Genomic DNA, 18590 nt, shown 5'->3' on the forward strand with positions numbered 1-18590 from the left:
GCTTCTGGAGACAGCAGCAGGAAGTGTGTGGGGCTGGGCCGCTGCAGGAAAAGCAGCGGTCCCCGTGAGGAAGATGAAAAATCAATATCCCAAGGGATCTGATTGGATGGACGGGGCATGGGGAGCCTATGGTAGTGACAGTACTCCAGGCCAGAACAGTTAGTGACACGTCAGTTCAGAGTGTTCTTTCTGGAGGAGGACCTTGGCTAGTAGCTGGGAGTATAGTGGTTAGTGTCTAAATGGGAGGATTCTGGCAAGCACTAAGCTTTTGCTCAGCCTTAGGGGAACGCTGGATAATTAGCCATTCTGGTGGGATCGGAGGACTCGGGAGTTAGAGACAGTATATCTTGGTGACCTCAGCTCCTCAGAGGTTGCAACCTGAGAAGACATGTTGTCTTGTGCCTGGTTCTGAACTCTGACCACACATTAGAATTAACTGAAGACCTTGCTACTGTGCCGAGGCCTCACTTACTAACTGGCCTACCTGGGAACTCAGGAGTGGAAAGATATATTGGCATTTTTAGAAGTAACAAAGATGATTCTAACTCATGGCCAAAGATTGAGACACTTCAGTAACTATCTGGTCCTGCTAACCCCTCCTCCCCTTGCTGCTGTGATGGAGCTATTAGCACTCCAGCTCCTGGTTGCACCTGACCCAAGAACAAGACAGGCGTCTCTGTATCGCATCGCATTAAGTTAGGATAGATCTGAAGTAGGTTCGGAGAAGTTAAGATGTATCTGGTAAGCCCTAGAGGAACCACCAAGAAAACAAGAAAACGATGAAAAAATCATTAACGAAATTAAAATATTAGATTAGGGAATACTTAACGCAAAAGAACACAGTAACAGAGTAACAGAGAAAGAAAAAAGACATGAAACCCATGGAAAACAACATGTAACATGGCAGCTATAAATCCAGTTCTATGAATGATAATGTTAAATGTGAAAAGGATCAAACAATACAATCAAGTAAGCAACCTGAAAGGCAGAGATTTTCACACTGGATAAAAATACAAGATCCATGGGTGCTCAGTCAGTTGAGTGTCCAATCTTGATTTCAGATCGGCTCATGATCTCATGGTTCGTGAGATGGAGCCCCGAGTCAGGCTCTGTGCTGACAGCACGGAGCCCGCTTGGGATTCTCTCCTTCCCTTGCCTGTCCCCTGTGAGCTCTCTCTCTCTCTCTCTCTAAATAAACATTTTTTAAAAATTGGAAGGTCCAAGTATATATTCTATATGGGGACAAAATTTAGATTCAAAGATACAAGTAGGTTGAAAGTAAAAGTGTAGTAAAGCTAAATCGTGCAAACAGCAGCCATAAGAGAACTGGAGTGGCTCCAATAATATTAGGCAAAACAGACTTTAAAAACAAAGAATGTTAGAGGAGATAAAGAGGGCTGTTTTATAATGATATAAGGGTTGATCCGGTAAAAAGATTTTATAACAGCTTAAAACAATTTTATAACAATTTTAAACATAAATACGTCTAAAAACAAAGGCTTAAGATATATGAAACAAAAACAAAGTTCAAGGAGAAATAAAAGTTCACTAATGAATGATAGTTGGAGATCTCAACAAATCACTTTCTTTTTTTTTAAATGTTTATTTATTTATTTATTTATATTTTAAAGTTTATTTATTTTTGACAGAGAGAGACAGAGCATGAGCGGGGGAGGGGCAGAGAGCGGGAGACACAGAATCTGAAGCAGGCTCCAGGCTCTCAGCTGTCAGCACAGATCCTGATGCAGGGCTTGAACTCACGGACCGGAGATCATGACCTGAGCCGAAGTCAGACACTCAACCGACTGAGCCACCCAGGCGCCCCATTAAATGTTATTTATTTATTCTGAGAGAGAGAGAGTATATGAGCAGAAGAGGGGCAGAGACAAAGGAGAGAGAGAATCCCAAGAAGGCTCCATGCCGTCAGCACAGAGCCCAACCCAGGGTTCCATCCCATGAACCATGATACCATGACCAGAGCCGAAATCAAGAGTCCAGACACTAACCGACTGAGTCAGTCATGCACCACAACGAATCACTTTTAATAATGGATACAAAAGGTAGGCAGAAGATCGATAAGGAAACAGAAGACTTGAACAGCACTATAAACCAACTTGACTTCACAGATGCTTCACCCAACAATAGGAGAACATACACTCTTTTATTTATTTATTTTTTATTTTTTATTTTTTTTTAACGTTTATTTATTTTTGAGACAGAGAGAGACAGAGCATGAACGGGGGAGGGGCAGAGAGAGAGGGAGACACAGAATCGGAAGCAGGCTCCAGGCCCTGAGCCATCAGCCCAGAGCCTGATGTGGGGCTCGAACTCGCGGACCGCGAGATCGTGACCTGAGCTGAAGTCAGACGCCTAACCAACTGAGCCACCCAGGCGCCCCATACATACACTCTTTTAAAAAAATTAATTTTTCAGCCTTTTGAGCTATAATTGACACAACATGGTATAAGCTTCAGGTATACAGTGTGATTGTTTATATACATATACTGCAAACTGATCATCACAATAACGTTAGGTAACACCTTCGTCACTTTACATAATTATCTTTTATTTTCTGCGGTGAGAACGTTTAAAACCTACTGTCAGCAACTTTCTTTTGTTTTCTTTTTACTTATTTGCAAACGCGTAAATAAATAAAGTTTATTTATTTTGAGAGACAGAGAGAGAGCGTGAGTGGGGGAGGGGCAGAGAGAGGGAGAGAGAATCCCCAAAAGGCTCCATGCTGTCATCGCAGAGCCTGACAAGGGGCTCAAACTCATGAACCGTGAGACCATGACTTGCACTGAAATCAAGAGTCAGACGCTTAACTGACTGAGTCCCCCAGGCACCCCAACAACTTTCAAGTGTATAATCACCAATATGTACAATAGATCCTCAGAACTTACTCATCTTATAACTGGAAGTCTGTACATTTTACATTCTTCCACCTCCCAACCCCTGGCAACCAACCACTCTACTCTGTTTTTACAGGTTCAGCTTTTTTGATTCCAAATAAAGAAGCGATATCATACAGTCTTTATCTTTCTCTGGATTATTTCAATTAGCAGAATGCCTTCAATATCCATTCATGTTGTAGCAAATGGTAGGCTTTCCTTCTTTCTCATGGCTGATAATATTCCATTCCTTTGTACATGGACTCCAAGGTTGTGTCTGTGTCTTAGCTAGTATGAATAATGCTGCCATGAATGTGAAAGTTTTAACATCTCGTTGAGATTCTGGTTTCATTTCTTATGGATATATATACAGCAGTGGGATTGCTGGATCATATCTAGGTTCTGCTTTTAATTTTGAGGAACCTCCATACTTTACACAAGGAACCCCACTTTACATAGTGGCTGTACCATTTTATGCTCTTACCAACAGTGCCGCAGGGTTCCCTTTTCCCACATCTTCACCAACAGTGTTATCGCTTGTCTTTTTGATGATCGCTGTTGTAACAGGTTTGAGGCAACACCTCATTTTGGTTTTGATTTGCATTTTCCTAATGATTAGTGATGTCGAGCATCTTTTCTTGTACCTATTGGTCATTTGTGTTTCTTCTTTGGAAAAAAAGTCTATTCAAGTCCTTGGCCTATTTTTCACTTGAATTGTTTGTGTGTTTGCTATTGAGTTGTATGAGTTCTTTTGGATATTAACCTCTTATCAGATATGTGTTTACAAATATTTTCTTCTGTTCTTTACTTTGCTTTTCATTTTGTTGCTTTTTTTCTTAAGTAAATACGTTGTTTATTCCAGTTCCTTTCCATATTTGCTTTCAATAGTAATTTCTTTTAAGAGAAAACAACGTACAAAATCAGGTTGATTGAAGCTTACATGTGCTGATAATGAGAACCAACTGACAAACATTCCTCACTGTCCAAAATGCCATCTTGGCCATTTTTCCCACAGGACCCAACCCACATGCAGTCAGCCTGAGATGTCTGTCCAAACTGTTCACAAATTGATTTATTTATAAATAAAATAAATATTTTTTAGGGAATATTTGCCAGAACTGTTTACAAATTTATGTATTTATTTATTTATTAGAAATTTAAATTCAAGTTGGTTGACATGCATTGTAGACTTGGTTTTGGGAGTAGAACCCAGTGATTCTTATATACAACACCCAGTGCTCATCCCCAACCAGTGCCCTCCTTAATACCCATCACCCATTTAACTCATCCCCTCACCCACCTCCCCTCCAGCAGCCCTCAGTTTGTTCTCTGTTTAAGAGCCTCTCATGGTGTGCCTCCCTCTCTGTTTTTATCTTATTTTTCCTTCCCTTCCCCTGTGTTCATCTGTTGTGTTTCTCCAATTCCACATATAAGTGAAATCATATGCTAACTGTCTTTCTCTGACTCACTTCTTTTACCCTCTAGTTCCATCCACGTTGTTGCAAATGGCCAGATTTCATTCTTTTTCATTGCCAAGTAGTATTCATTGTATATATGTACCACATCTTCTTTACCCATTCGTCAGTTGATGGGCATTTGGACTGGTGCAGCCACTCTGTGAAACAGTTTGGAGGCTCCTTGAAAATTAAAAGTAGAGCTACCCTGCGACCCAGCCATTGCACTACTAGGTATTTATCCAAGGCTACAAACAATGCTGATTCGAAGGAGCACATGCACCCCAATGTTTATAGCAGCACTATGAACAATAGCCAAGCTATGGGAACAGCCCAAATGTCATTTTGTTACTTTCTTATTTTGCTCTGCAGAAGCTTTTCAGTGTCATGTACACTCATTTATTTTTTTATTTTGTTTGTGCTTTTTGTGCCATATCTAAAAAAATTGTTGCCAAGACCAATGTCAAGATTTTTCCCTATGTCTTTTTCTAGAAGTTTTACAGTTTTAGGTCTTATATTTAAATTTCAAGTTAATTTTTTGAGTAGTGGAAGATAGGAGTCCAGTTTCATTCTTCTGCATATGATTATCCAGTTTTCCCAACAGCATTTATTAAAGAGACTATCCTTTCTCCCTTGAATATTCTTGACTCCCCTGTCAAATATGTGTTGACTGTGTATGTAGTAATTTACTTCTGGGCTCTTGATCGTGTTCCATTGGCCCATGTCTCTATTTTTCTGTTAGCACCATACTGTTTGATTACCTATAGCTTTGTAGCATAGTTTTAAATTAGAAAGTATGATGCCTTCAGCTTTGTTCCTCTTTTTCTGTTTTGTTTTGGTTATATGTGGTCTTTCGTGGTTTCACACAAATTTTAAGATTGTTTTTTCTATTTCTGTGAAAACTATTCCTATTTTTGTTATTCTAAACTTTTTCTACTTCTGTGAAAATTCCATTGGAATTTTCATAAGCATTGCTTGAATGATGGTTTTGTGTAGTTTGGATATTTTAGCAATATGGTCTCCTGATCCATGAACATGGGCTATCTTTCCATTTATTTGTGTCTTCTTCAATTTCATTCTCCAGTCTTATAGTTTTCACTGTATAGATTTTTCATCTCCTTGGTTAAATTTATTCCTAAGTTTTCATTTATTTTTTAATTGTATACTTGACACACAATATTATATTAGTTTCAGGCATACGACATAGTGATTGAACATTTGTGTTCATTGCAGAATGATTACCACAATAAATCTAGTTCCCATCTGTCACCACACAAAATTAGTACAATATTATTGACTATATTCTTCATGTTGTATATTACATCCTCATGACTTAATTATTTTATAACTGAAAGTTTGTACTTCTTAATCTCTTTCACCCATTTCACCCTGTCCAACTCCCTGCCCCTCTTGCAACCACTAATCTAGTCTCTGTATCTACAAGTCTGGGTTTTGTTTTGTCTTTTGTTTGCATGTTTGTTTTGTTTTTTAGATTCCACATATAAGTGAAATCTCACAGTATTTATTTTTCTCTGATTTATTTCACTTAGCATAATACCTTCAAGGTCCATCCATTTTGTCACAAAAGGAAAGTTTTCATTCTGATTATATGGTTGTGTAGTATTCCATTGTGTGTGTGTGTGTGTGTGTGTGTGTGTGATACCTTCTTTATCCATGCATCCATCAATGGACACTTAAGTTGTTTCCATATCTATCGTAAATAATACTGCAGTGAACACAAGTATGCATATATCATTTTTGTTTTTTTTTCCTGCATGTATTTTTTTTTTTTTGAGAGAGAGAGAGAGAGACAAACCCAGGGAGGGGCAGAGGGAGACAGACGGAGAGAATCCCAGGCAGGCTTCACAGCCAGCACCCAATGGAGAGCCCAATACAGGGCTCGATCCCAAAACTGTAAGATCATGACTAGAGCTGAAATCAAGAGCAGACTTAGCCACCCAGGCACCCCTGCGTATATCTTTTTGAATTAGTGTTTTTACTTTCCTCAAATAGATACCCAGTAGTGGAATTGCTGGATTATTGGGAAGCTCTATTTTTAATTTTTTGAGGAACCTCCATACTGTGTCAAATTACATCTCCACCAACAGTGTATGAGTGTTCCCTTTTCTTCTCCACATCCTTGCCAATTCTTGTTATTTGCTGTCTTTTTTTTTTTTTTGAGAGAGAGAGAGAGAGTGGGGGGGAGAGAGAAAGCATATGGGGGGAAGGAGCAGAGGGAGAGAGAGAGAGAATCCTAATCAGGTGCCACTCTCAGCACAGAGTTTGATGCAGGGCTCAGTCCCATGACACGGAGATCATGACCTGAGCTGAAATCAAGAGTAAAATTGCTCAACTGACTGAGCCACCTAGGAGTCCCTATTTCTTATCTTTTTGATAATAGTAATTCTGACATGTGTAAGGTGATATCTCATTGTGGCTTAAATTTTCATTTCCCTGACAATCAATACTGTTGAGCATCTTTTCATGTGCCTGTTGGCTACCTGTGTGTCTTCTTTGGAAAAATGTCTATTCAGATTCTCTACAAATTTATTAGATTTTTTAATTGTCATTATTGAGTTGTATGGTTCTTTATACATTCTTGATATTAAACCCTTATTGGATGTGTGATTGGATTTAATAGGTTACCTTTTTGTTTTGTTGATAGTTTCCTTCACTGTGTAGAAGCTTTTAGTTTGATGTAGTCCCATTTGTTTATTTTTGCTTTTGTTTCTCTTATCTTTGAAGTCAGATCCACAAACACATTGCTAAGACTGCTAAGCTTACTGCTTGTGTTTTCTTCTAAAAGTTTTATGGTTTCAGGTCTTACATTCAGATGTTAAGTCTATTTTTTAGTTAGTTTTTATATATGGTGTAAGATAGTGGTCTAGTTTCCTTTTGGATGTAGCTGTCCTGTTCCCCAACATTATTTTTTGAGGAGACTATCCCTTCTCCATTGTATATTTTTGTCCCTTTTTTTTGGTGAATTAATTGAACATATATGTGTGGGTTTATTTCTGGGCTCTTTAATCTGTTTTACTGATGTATCTGTTTTTATTTCAATATTGTACCTTTTTTTGATTACTGTGGCTTTGCAGTATAGTGTGAAATCAAGGTGCATGATACTTCTGACCTTGTTATTCTTTCTCAAGATTTTTTGGTTATTTGGGTTCTTTTGTGGTTCCATATTCATTTTAGAATTTTTTTTTTCTAAGTCTGCAAAAAATGCCATTGGAATTTTAATAGGGGTTGCCTTGAGCCAGCAGATTGCTTTGTGTGTATGGACATCTTAACAATGTTAATTCTCCCAATCCATGATGTATCTTTCCATTTATTTGCATCTTCTTCAATTTCTTTCACCAATATCTTATAGTGTTCAGTATATGGATCTTTCACCTTCTTGGTCACATTCCTTCTTAGATATTTTATTCTTTTTGATACAATTGTAAATGGTATTGTTTTCTTGATCTCTCTTTCTGATAGTTTGTAATTAGTGTATAGAAACTCAACATATTTTGTGTATTAATTTTGTATTCTGCCACTTTCACTGAGTTCATTGACTAGTTCTAACAGGTGTTTTTTTTTTTTTGGTGGACTCTTTAGGTTTTCTACTTATGGCATCGTGTCATCTGGAAATAGTAACAGTTTTACTCCTTCTTTTCCAATTTGTATGCCTTTTATTTGTTTTTATTGCCTAATTGCTATGGCTAGAACTGATAACATGTTGAATAAAACTGGGAAGAGTGGGCATCATGTCTTGTTTTTGATCTTAGAGGAAAAGCTACCAGCTTTTCACTACCGATGAATGGTGAGTATGATATTAGCTGTGAATTTTTCTTATATAGTGTTTATTATATTGACGTAAGTTCCTTATGTACTCACTTGGTTGTATGTTTTTACCAAATGGATGTTGAATTTTGTCAAATGCTTTTTCCTGCATCTTTTGGGATTATCATATGATTTTAATCTTTTAGTAATATGGAGTATCACATTGATAGATTTATAAATGTTGAACCATCCTTGCATTCCTAGAATAAATCCCACCTAATCATGGTGTATTATCCCTTTAATGTATTTCTGACTTTGGTTTCCTAATATTTTGTCAAGGATTTTTGCATCTATGTTCATCAGGGATATTGGCCTGTAATAATAATAATAATAATAATAACAACAACAACAACAACAATAATAAAATATTTATAATATAATAATAATAATTATTAACATTTATTGTGTGTGGTGGTCTTTCTGGTTTGGGTATAAGGGTAATGATTCATAAATAAATGATTCAAAAATGAAAAAATGATTCATAAACTCATTCAATAAATGAGTTTGTAAGCATTACCTTCTCTTCAAATTTTTGGAAGAGTTTGAGAAGGATAGGTATTGAACGTTTGAATGTTTGGTAGAATTCACCAGTAATGACATCTGGTCCTGGATTTTTGTTAGAAATTTTTGAGTGCTGATTTAATCTCCAGATTTTCTGTTTCTTCATGATTCAGTCTTGGAAGATTGTAAGTTTCTAGGAATTTGTACATTTCTTCTAGGTTGTCCAATTTGTTGGCATTTAATTGCTCATAGTAGTCTCTTATGAACCTTTGTATTTCTGTGGTATCAGTTGTAACTACTCTCTCATTTCTGATTCTATTTATTGGAACCCTGTCTCTTTTTTTCATGGTAGGTATAGCTAAAGGTTTGTCAATTTTGTTCATCTTTTCAAAGAACAAGATTGTAGGGGCGCCTGGGTGGCGCAGTCGGTTAAGCGTCCGACTTCAGCCAGGTCACGATCTCGCGGTCCGGGAGTTCGAGCCCCGCGTCAGGCTCTGGGCTGATGGCTCAGAGCCTGGAGCCTGTTTCTGATTCTGTGTCTCCCTCTCTCTCTCTGCCCCTCCCCCGTTCATGCTCTGTCTCTCTCTGTCCCAAAAATAAATAAACTTTGAAAAAAAAAAATTAAAAAAAAAATTCAAAGAACAAGATTGTTGTTTTATTTGTCTTTACTATTGTCTTTTTAGTCTCTATTTCATTTATTGCCACTCTGATATTTATTATTTTCTTTCTTCTACTGACTTTGGTCTTCATTTGTTCTTTTTCTAGTTCCTTGTTAAGTTAAATTGTTTGTTTGAGATTCCTTTTGTTTCTTGAGTTAGTCCTGTATTGCTATGAACTTACCTATTAGAATAGCTGTTTGCTATAGTCCATAGTTTTGGCACTTGTGTTTCCATTTTCATTTGTCTCTAGGTGTTTTTTGATTTCCCTTTGATTTCTTCTATGACCCAGCAGTTGTGCAGTAACAGCTGTTTAATCTCCATGTATTGGTAGATTTTTTCAGCTTTTCTTGTAACTAATTTCTAATTTCATACAATTGTGGTTGAAAAGATTCATGATATGATTTCAATTTTCTTGAATTGGAGACTTGCTTTGTAGTCTAACATGTTATCTATCCAGGAGAATGTTCTATATGCACGTGAGAAGAATGTATATTCTGCTGTTTTGGGGTAGTATGTTCTGTTAATTTCATCTGGTCTAATATGTCTTTTAAGGTCTGTGCTTCCTTACTGATTTTCTGTTTGGATGATCTACCCATTGATGGAAGTGGAGTGTTGACGTCTCCTACTATCATTGTATTGATTTCCATTTCTCCCTTTAGGTCTGTTAATATTTGCTTTATATATTTTGGTGCTTTATGTTAGGTATATATATATATATTTATAAATGTTATATCTTCTCGCTGGATTGATCTCTTTATCATTATGTAATGCCCCTTTTTGTCTTCTATTACAGTCTTCATTTTAAAGAGTATTTTGTCTGATATGAATATAGCTACATCAGCTTTATATTTCTATTTGCATGGATATCTTTTTCCACCTTGTACTTTCAATTTATCTGTATCTTTACTTTTGACGTGAGTCTCCTGTAGGGTATATAGATGTATCTTTAAAAAAAAATCCATTCACCTGTTCTGTGTTTTTGATTTGACACTTTAGTCCATTTAATTTAAGGTAATTGTTGCTAAGTATGTACTTATTGCCATTTTGTTAATTGCTTTCTGGTTGTTTTTGTAGTTCTTCTCTATTCATTTCTTCTTTTTTTCTCTTCCCTTGTGATTTGATGACTTTTTAAGCTTTATGTTTAGATTTCTTTCTCTTTTTGTGTGTATTTATTATAATTTTTTCTTTGTGGTTACCATGAGGTTCACACATACAATCCTATGTATATAACAATCTATTTTTAGTCGATAGCAACATACATTTGAACACATTCCAAATTACATTTTTACTTTCCTCCCCCATGTTCTATGTTCTTGATGTCAAATTTTACATCTTTTTATTTTATGTATCTCTTAGCTAATTATTGTAGCTTCAGTTAACTTTACTACTTATGTCTTTTAACCATCATAGTACCTTTATAAGTGCTCAATCTACCACTTTTACTATATATTTAACTTTTCCAATGACATTTTTACTTTTGTATGTTTCGTTGTTATTAGTGCCATTTCTTCAGCTTAAAGAAGAGTCTTTAACATTTCTTATAAGACCGGTTTGGTAGTGATGAACTCCTTTAGCTTTTGCTTGCCTGGAACACTTTTCATCTCTTCTCCAATTGTGAAAGATGACTTTGCTGGGTTTTCTTGGAAGTGTTTTCCTTTCAGCACTTTGAATATGTCATGCCACTCCCTTCTGGCCTGCAGAGTTTCTGCTAACAAACCTGATAGGCTTATGGGGTTTCTCTTGTACATAACAATTTGTTTTTCTCTTGCTGCTTTTAAGGTTCTTTCTTTAGCTTTTGACACTTTGATTTTAATGTATCTTGGTGTGGGTCTCTTTGGGTTTATCTTATTTATATTTCTCTAAGCTTCTTGGACCTGGATGTCTGTTTCCCTTCCTAGGTTAGGGAAGTTTTCAGTTCTTATTTCTTCAATTAGTCTTTCTGTCCCTTTATTTCTCTCTTCTTCTGGGGCACCTATAATGTGAATGCTTCATGCTGTCTTGTCCTATAGGTCTCTTTAGTTATCTTCATTTTTAAAAACTATTTCTTGTTTTTCCTTTTCTGTCTGGTTAAGTTCCATTGCTTTGTCTTCCAGCTTACTGACTTGTTCTTCTGCTTCATCCAGCCTGCTGTTGAACCCCTCTAATGCATTTTTCAGCTCTGTGACTTAATGTTTGGTACTCTCTTGTGTTTCCTATCCCTTTGTTGAAGTTTTCATTGTGTTCATCCATTCTTCTGAGTTCAGTGAGCATCTATTTTTTTAAGTTTATTTATTCATTGGGAGAGAGAGAGAGCATGAGAGGGGCAGAGAGAAAGGGAGAGAGAGAGAATCCTAAGCAGGCTCTGCAGTGGCAATATGGAGCCCAATGCAGGGCTCAAACTCATGAACCCTGAGATCATGACCTGAGCCGAAGTCAAGAGTCGGACACTTAACTGACTGAGCCACCCAGACACCCCCAGTGAGCATCTTTATGGCCATTATTTTGAATTTTTCATCAGGTAAATTACTTATGTTTATATTATTAAGGTCTTTGAAGTTTTGTTTCATTCTTTTGTTAGGAACGTGTTTCTCTGTTTCCTCATTTTACTTGGCTCTGTGTTTTGTTTCTGTGTATTAGGGTGAAACAGCTACTTACCTCAGTCTTGAAGGAGTGGCCTCACATAGGTGATGAAGCTTCTCCTTTAATCTTGCCTTAAGCCTCGGTTGCCTCTCAAACCTTTGAGATTGTCTGAACCCCTTGGTTTATTCTCTGTATGTCCCCATTAGTGAGAGTGTGTTCAGACCCGTCAGTGTTCCAAAGGAAGGAATTTCATGTAGTGCCTCGTTTCAGGCTCATTGGGAGCTAGGTCCTCAGGCCTCAGTGTTTATAGTATGCAAATACATACAGTGCCGTGGGGCTGCAATGATTACCTCCTTGCTGGCTTCCAGACCGGGAGATCTGGAGGTGTCCCCTGGGTAAAAGTTGTAAAAATCTCCATAAAGGCTCTTTTCTGGGAGGGCTTGTCAAACTGTAGTCGGGCCAAGCGGGCATGCAAATATGGTGTCCACCTTCTTATATTCCTTGGGAGTGTCTCTTTAGCCTCTAGATGTGAGGAAAGCTTGAAGCCTTTTCCGTGGGCTGAAGCTCCAGGCCAATAAGCCTTTTTCATGGGAAAAAGGGGTGGTTTTTTGTCTGTCTGTGCAGGGCCCTGGGGATGCTGGCCTGCCAAGAGTGCTTTGTTCCTGATTGTTACCTGCTTGTGGAGCTCAGGAACACCGACCTTCTTGGCCACCAAGGCCAGGAAATCAAGGGGCATCCTCTGAGTGGATTGTGCCCTTCCGTGGCTTTGGCGAGGCGGCTGGAGAACGTGGGAGGTGGGCACACCTGCCAGCTTTAGAAAGGCAGCGGGAAAGCATCTTGACCGCGTGCCCCCGGAGGTGCCAGGAATGTAGTGGGAGCAACAGGATGCCACCGCTGCTCCTGTCCACCAGTCCCAGTCGGGGAAGAGGGTGCACCTGTCTGTGCACTCCAGCACGGCAAGACAGAGGGTTAGCGCCGTGACCGCTTGTCCCTGCCCGTCTCAACAAGGGCGCCACACTCGAGCTCACCAACTTGTGCTGGCAGGGTCGGGAGCAAGTGCAAAGACTGTCCCTTGCCTTTCCGGCAGGTGCTTTTTGGTCAGAAGGTGTATCTCCTTCACATACAGTCCTCTTGCTTCTCACACTGCTGTTTCTTTGCTAGGTCTCGGGGCAAGTGAGACTGCATGTGAGCTCTTTAAAAGGGGAATCTCGTGGGGTGCCTGGGTGGCTCAGTCGGTTGAGCGTCCGACTTCGCTCAGGTCACGATCTCACGGTCCGTGAGTTCGAGCCCCGCATCAGGCTCTGTGCTGACAGCTCAGAGCCTGGAGCCTGCTTCAGATTCTGTGTCTCCCTCTCTCTCTGGCCCTCCCCCCGTTCATGCTCTGTCTCTCTCTGTCTCAAAAATAAATAAATGTTAAAAAAAAAATTAAAAAAAAAAATAAAAGGGGAATCTCAGTTCCTCGTAGCGCTTCGGGTCCGTCGGATGCCAGCCCTGTTGGTTTTCTAAGCCACACACTTTCAGAACTCATCTCTTCAGGGTAGATCCCCAGGACTTGGGTACCTTTTTGAAGCACCAACCCCTCACTTCAGAGAGAAGTGCTGGGCTAGCGAGATGCCCTCTCTCTATTGTTCATTGCCATGCCAGGGATGGGGTTTCTGGTGAGGCCGTGTCTCTCTTACCTGTCTCAGTGCGGTCTTTTTACCATTTTTTGTGGAGAAGCAATATATCCAGTTTTCAGATATTTTTCGGAGGCAGATGGTCCACTTGTAGTTGTTGATTTGGCGCATCTATGGAAGGATGTGGGTCCAGGATCTTCCTGCACCACCGCCTTTCAGAAGTCCCCCCAAATAGGCATTCTTTTTTTTTTTTTTAATTTTTTTTAACGTTTATTCATTTTTGAGACAGAGACAGAGCATGAACGGGGGAGGGGCAGAGAGAGGGAGACACAGAATCTGAAACAGGCTCCAGGCTCCGAGCTGTCAGCACAGAGCCCGATGCGGGGCTCGAACTCAGGGACCACGAGATCATGACCTGAGCTGATGTCAGCCGCTCAACCGACTGAGCCACCCAGGCGCCCCTGAATATGCATTCTTAAGTGTGCCTGTAACATTCTCCAGGAGAATCCACACGCTAGGCCAGAAAATACAGCTCAGTAAAAGTAAAAGGATTGAACTTTTACAAAGTGTACTCTTTTGTCACAACGGAGTGGAGTGTGGAATTAATAACAGAAAGAAATTTGGGAAATTTAAAAATATGTGGAAATTAAACAATATGCCAGTAAATAACCCATGGATCAAAGGAGAAATCAGAGGGAAATGAAAAAAATACTTAAGGATGAATGGAAATGAAGACACAACACGTCAAACCTTATGGAATGCAGCTAAGGCAGTGCTTCGCATAAATTCTTACATTCAAAAAGAAGAAAGATCTCAAATCAACAACTTAAGACACACAAAACAAGAGAGAACGAAATCCAAAGTAAAAGCATCGACACGTTCAATTAGGGCAAGAAGCCAAACCGAAAGTAACAAACCTTTATTCACTTATTGTGACAGTTCAGGCAAGAGGCAAAAGAGAAAGGTCCTGGCTTTCTAGTGTTCCAATATGCTCCAAGGAGCTTATTAAAATTTTTTTTTTTTCAACGTTTATTTATTTTTGGGACAGAGAGAGACAGAGCATGAACGGGGGAGGGGCAGAGAGAGAGGGAGACACAGAATCGGAAACAGGCTCCAGGCTCTGAGCCATCAGCCCAGAGCCCGATGCGGGGCTCGAACCCATGGACCGTGATATCGTGACCTGGCTGAAGTCGGCTGCTTAACCAACTGTGCCACCCAGGCGCCCCTCCAAGGAGCTTATTAAATGAAGGTGAAGTGACAGATGGGAGGAATGGTCTCACGGCCTAGGAGCTCCCCGCTCCTTGCCAAAGATGCCTGAACTTTTATGACCCTGATGAGACCGGAGGGATAAAGAAGGAGAAGGTCTAGGAGTGAAAAAGTACAAGTCAGCATGGAGAAAATGCTTCAGCCTACTCTGTCCCCACCCCCAAAAGAAGGCCTCGTCACAGAGGCACGGGGCTAGGAATGCAGATATCCATGTGAGCACAGTTGGCTCAAGTAGCCTAACTCCTTCACTGCAAGTCCTTCCAGAGACTGCAACGTCTTGGCTGCGCCCCAAGTCTGGTGTGGGGAGGCAGCTTCCCCCATGACCATGCAGGTAAAGCTTTGTCAGGCTTCAAAAATGGCGCACAAGATTTTGGCCTGAACTCCTCAGAAGAAGGGAAATAATGTGGATTACAGTGCACATTAATGACATGGAGAACAGAAAAATAAGAGAAAAAAGCAGCAAAACCCAATGTTGGCTCTTTGGAAGATTCACAAAATTGACATACCAGTAGCTAGATTCACCCAGAAAAGAGGAAAACTAAAATCATTAAAGCCGTGGATCTGTGTGCCTGCAACCAAAGATGGGCTATTTGGGCCTAACATGATCTCTGGTATCCTGTCCTGGGTCTTTTTTTTTTTTTTTTTGGCTATTTTATAGACTTAGTTTATTGTGAAAAGAATACTTAACATGAAACCAATACTCTTAACATAATTTTAACTGTACAATGTGTTATTGAATATAAGTAGAATGTTTTACAGCAGATTTATAGAGCTTAGTATCTTGCTTAAATGAAACTTTGGGTTTACATGGTCTTGGTGTCATATCTATAAAATAATTTCCAAGGTCAAGGTCAAGGTCAAGTTCAAAAGATTTTGCCCTGTTTTCCTCTAGGAGATTTACAATTTCTGGTGTTTCATGTAAATCTTTTAAAAGTTTTTTTTTTTTGGGGGTGCCTGGGTGGCGCAGTCGGTTAAGCGTCCGGCTTCAGCCAGGTCACGATCTCGCGGTCCGTGAGTTCGAGCCCCACGTCGGGCTCTGGGCTGATGGCCCGGAGCCTGGAGCCTGTTTCCGATTCTGTGTCTCCCTCTCTCTCTGCCCCTCGTCCGTTCATGCTCTGTCTCTCTCTGTCCCAAAAATAAATAAACGGTGAAAAAAAAAATTTAAAAAAAAAAAGTTTTTTTTTTTTTTTAAATTTACATCCACATTAGTTAGCATATAGTGCAAAAATGATTTTAGGAGTAGATTCCTTAGTAACCCTTACCCATTTAGCCCATTCCCCTCCCACAAGCCCTCCAGTAACCCTCAGTTTTTTCTCCATATTTATGAGTCTCTTCTGAATTGTCCCCCTCTCTGTTTATAAAAACAACAAAAAAATTTGTTTATTAAAAAAAAAATTTTTGTTTCCTTTCCCTTATGTTCATCTGTTTTGTCTCTTAAAGTCCTCATATGAGTGAAGTCATATGATTTTTGTCTTTCTCTGACTGACTAATTTCACTTAGAATAATATCTTCCATTCCATCCATGTAGTTGCAAATGACAAGATTTCATTCTTTTTGATTGCTGAGTAATACTCCATTGTATATATAGACCACATCATCCATTCATCCATCGATGGACATTTGGGCTCTTTCCATACTTTGGCTCTCGATAGTCCTGCTATAACCATTGGGATGCATGTGTCCCTTCGAAACAGCACACCTGTATGTATCCCTTGGATAAATACCTAGTAGTGCAATTGCTGGGTTGTAGAGTAGTTCTATTTTTAGTTTTTTGAGGATCCTCCATATTGTTTTCCAGAGTGGCTGCACCAGCTTTCATTCCCAGTGTCTTGGGTCTTAATCTCCCTGTGGGAGGAAGGCTCTCCCCTTTCAGGTCCTTCTTTTGAGCTTTGGGAGGCCATCTATCTCTTACCTTACAGAATCATTTTCTTCTGATTGATTTTATGGCTTTGGATCCTGGAGAACTTGTTTCTCCGTGGTCTGTTTCTATTCACCTAGAATTGATTTCCTAATCAGTTATAAGGGGTTAATTTTATCCTTGGGGTATAGGTTACTTCTGCCCCCAGATAGTCTCACTATTGGTCTGCTGACTTCATGACAATCACTTTTATCCCAGAAGACTGTCTTGCACATAAGGCCCTGTTAAAGTTCACAGAGGATTTCTGAGTTTTGCTATTCTAACTCTCTGCTCCTTTGAAACCCTAAAAAGTTTGTGGTTCCAGTAAGATGATGGTGGCTGGGGGCCTGTAGTTCATAGCTCATCAGCTAAGCGGAGATGAGTAGTATACTCTGAGCCTCATGAAACCTCAGACTTGTCCAACTCAGTTTGTAGTTTTAGCCCCTTCTCTAGGTTATTTTAGCTGACTCATTTCAACTTTCTCTTTCTCAATTTACAGAGTCATCCATAACTTGTAGCTACTGAGTGAAAACATGCCTCAACAACAAAAATATTTTCCATCAATAGAAAGATATTGAGCACTCCCTCAGAGAAGGTATTCTAGGCCAAGTGAGGTAGCAGGCCATGAATAAAAGGAAGTTAGGTGGAGAACCTTGTGTCTATATCTATACCTGCATACAAAATTTTGATGTCAGTAGACTGTAATAAATTATGTGTTTATAATAAAATAGAGATGTATGTATAAGTTATATAGATATAATGCAATACCTAGAACAGCAACTAAAAGAATTAAATAAACAAATATACCCCAAACTGCTATAGATAAATCAGAATAGAATACTAAAAATCAAGTAACCTATAGGAAGGCAAGCAAATAAAACAAAGAAACAAAACAAAGAGAACAAATAGAAAAAAATAATAAATGGCACGTTTAAGCCCTATCATATCAACAACTTAAGTCTAAAAGGTCTAAGTATATGAATAAACACGCAGAAATTGTCATAGTGGATAAAAATATCCTGGCCCTTGGCCAGGATATGCTATGTATAAGAAACTAACTTTCAATTCAGTGACATAAGTATGTTAAAGTAAAATGATTGGAAAAGTATGGCATGCCAACATTAACAACAGAAAACAGAAATGTTCTGTAATGTATACTTTGAGACAAAAAATTTATCATGGAAAAAGAGGGACATTACAGGATAAAACAATTAATCCGTAACGAAGACATGGCAATCCTGAATGCATCCAACAGCACAGCTGAAAGAATTTGCTGCAAAAACTGTCACATAGAACTCTTCAGATTATAGTTGTAGACTACAACGTTAAATACTCAACAATTGGTGGAACCACTAGACAGAAAAGCAACAAGATATAGAACTCAGTGTTATCAAACAACAGGATATAATTGACATTTATAGATGCTCTATCCAACCACAGTAGAATACACATTCTTTTCATGTACCCATGAAACATTCACCCAAACAGACCATATTCTGGGTCATAAAAGAAATCTTAACGAATTTAAAAACAATTGAAATCTGAACACAATGGAATCAAACTAAAAATGAAAAAAAGAAAACTGGAAGTTTCCAACTACCTATAAACTAATGAACACACTTGAAATAATCCAGAGGTCAATGAGGAAGTCTCAATGGCAATCAAATAATATATTGAACTGAATAAAATGAAAGTAAAACTTAGCAAAATTGGGACGATGCAGCTAAAGTAGTGCTGGGAGGCAACTTCACAGCATTAAAGTGCTTACATTAAAAAAGAAGAAAATTCCAAATTAACAATCCAAGCTCCCTCCTCAAGAGCCTAGGAAAGGAAGAGCACAGAAAACCCAAAACAAGTGTAAGAAAAGAAATAACAAAGGGGTGCCTGGGTGGCTGGGTCGGTTAAGTGCCCGACTTTGGCTC

Source organism: Prionailurus viverrinus, chromosome F2 (genome assembly GCF_022837055.1).
Source record: "Prionailurus viverrinus isolate Anna chromosome F2, UM_Priviv_1.0, whole genome shotgun sequence".
Classification (NCBI taxonomy): domain Eukaryota; kingdom Metazoa; phylum Chordata; class Mammalia; order Carnivora; family Felidae; genus Prionailurus; species Prionailurus viverrinus.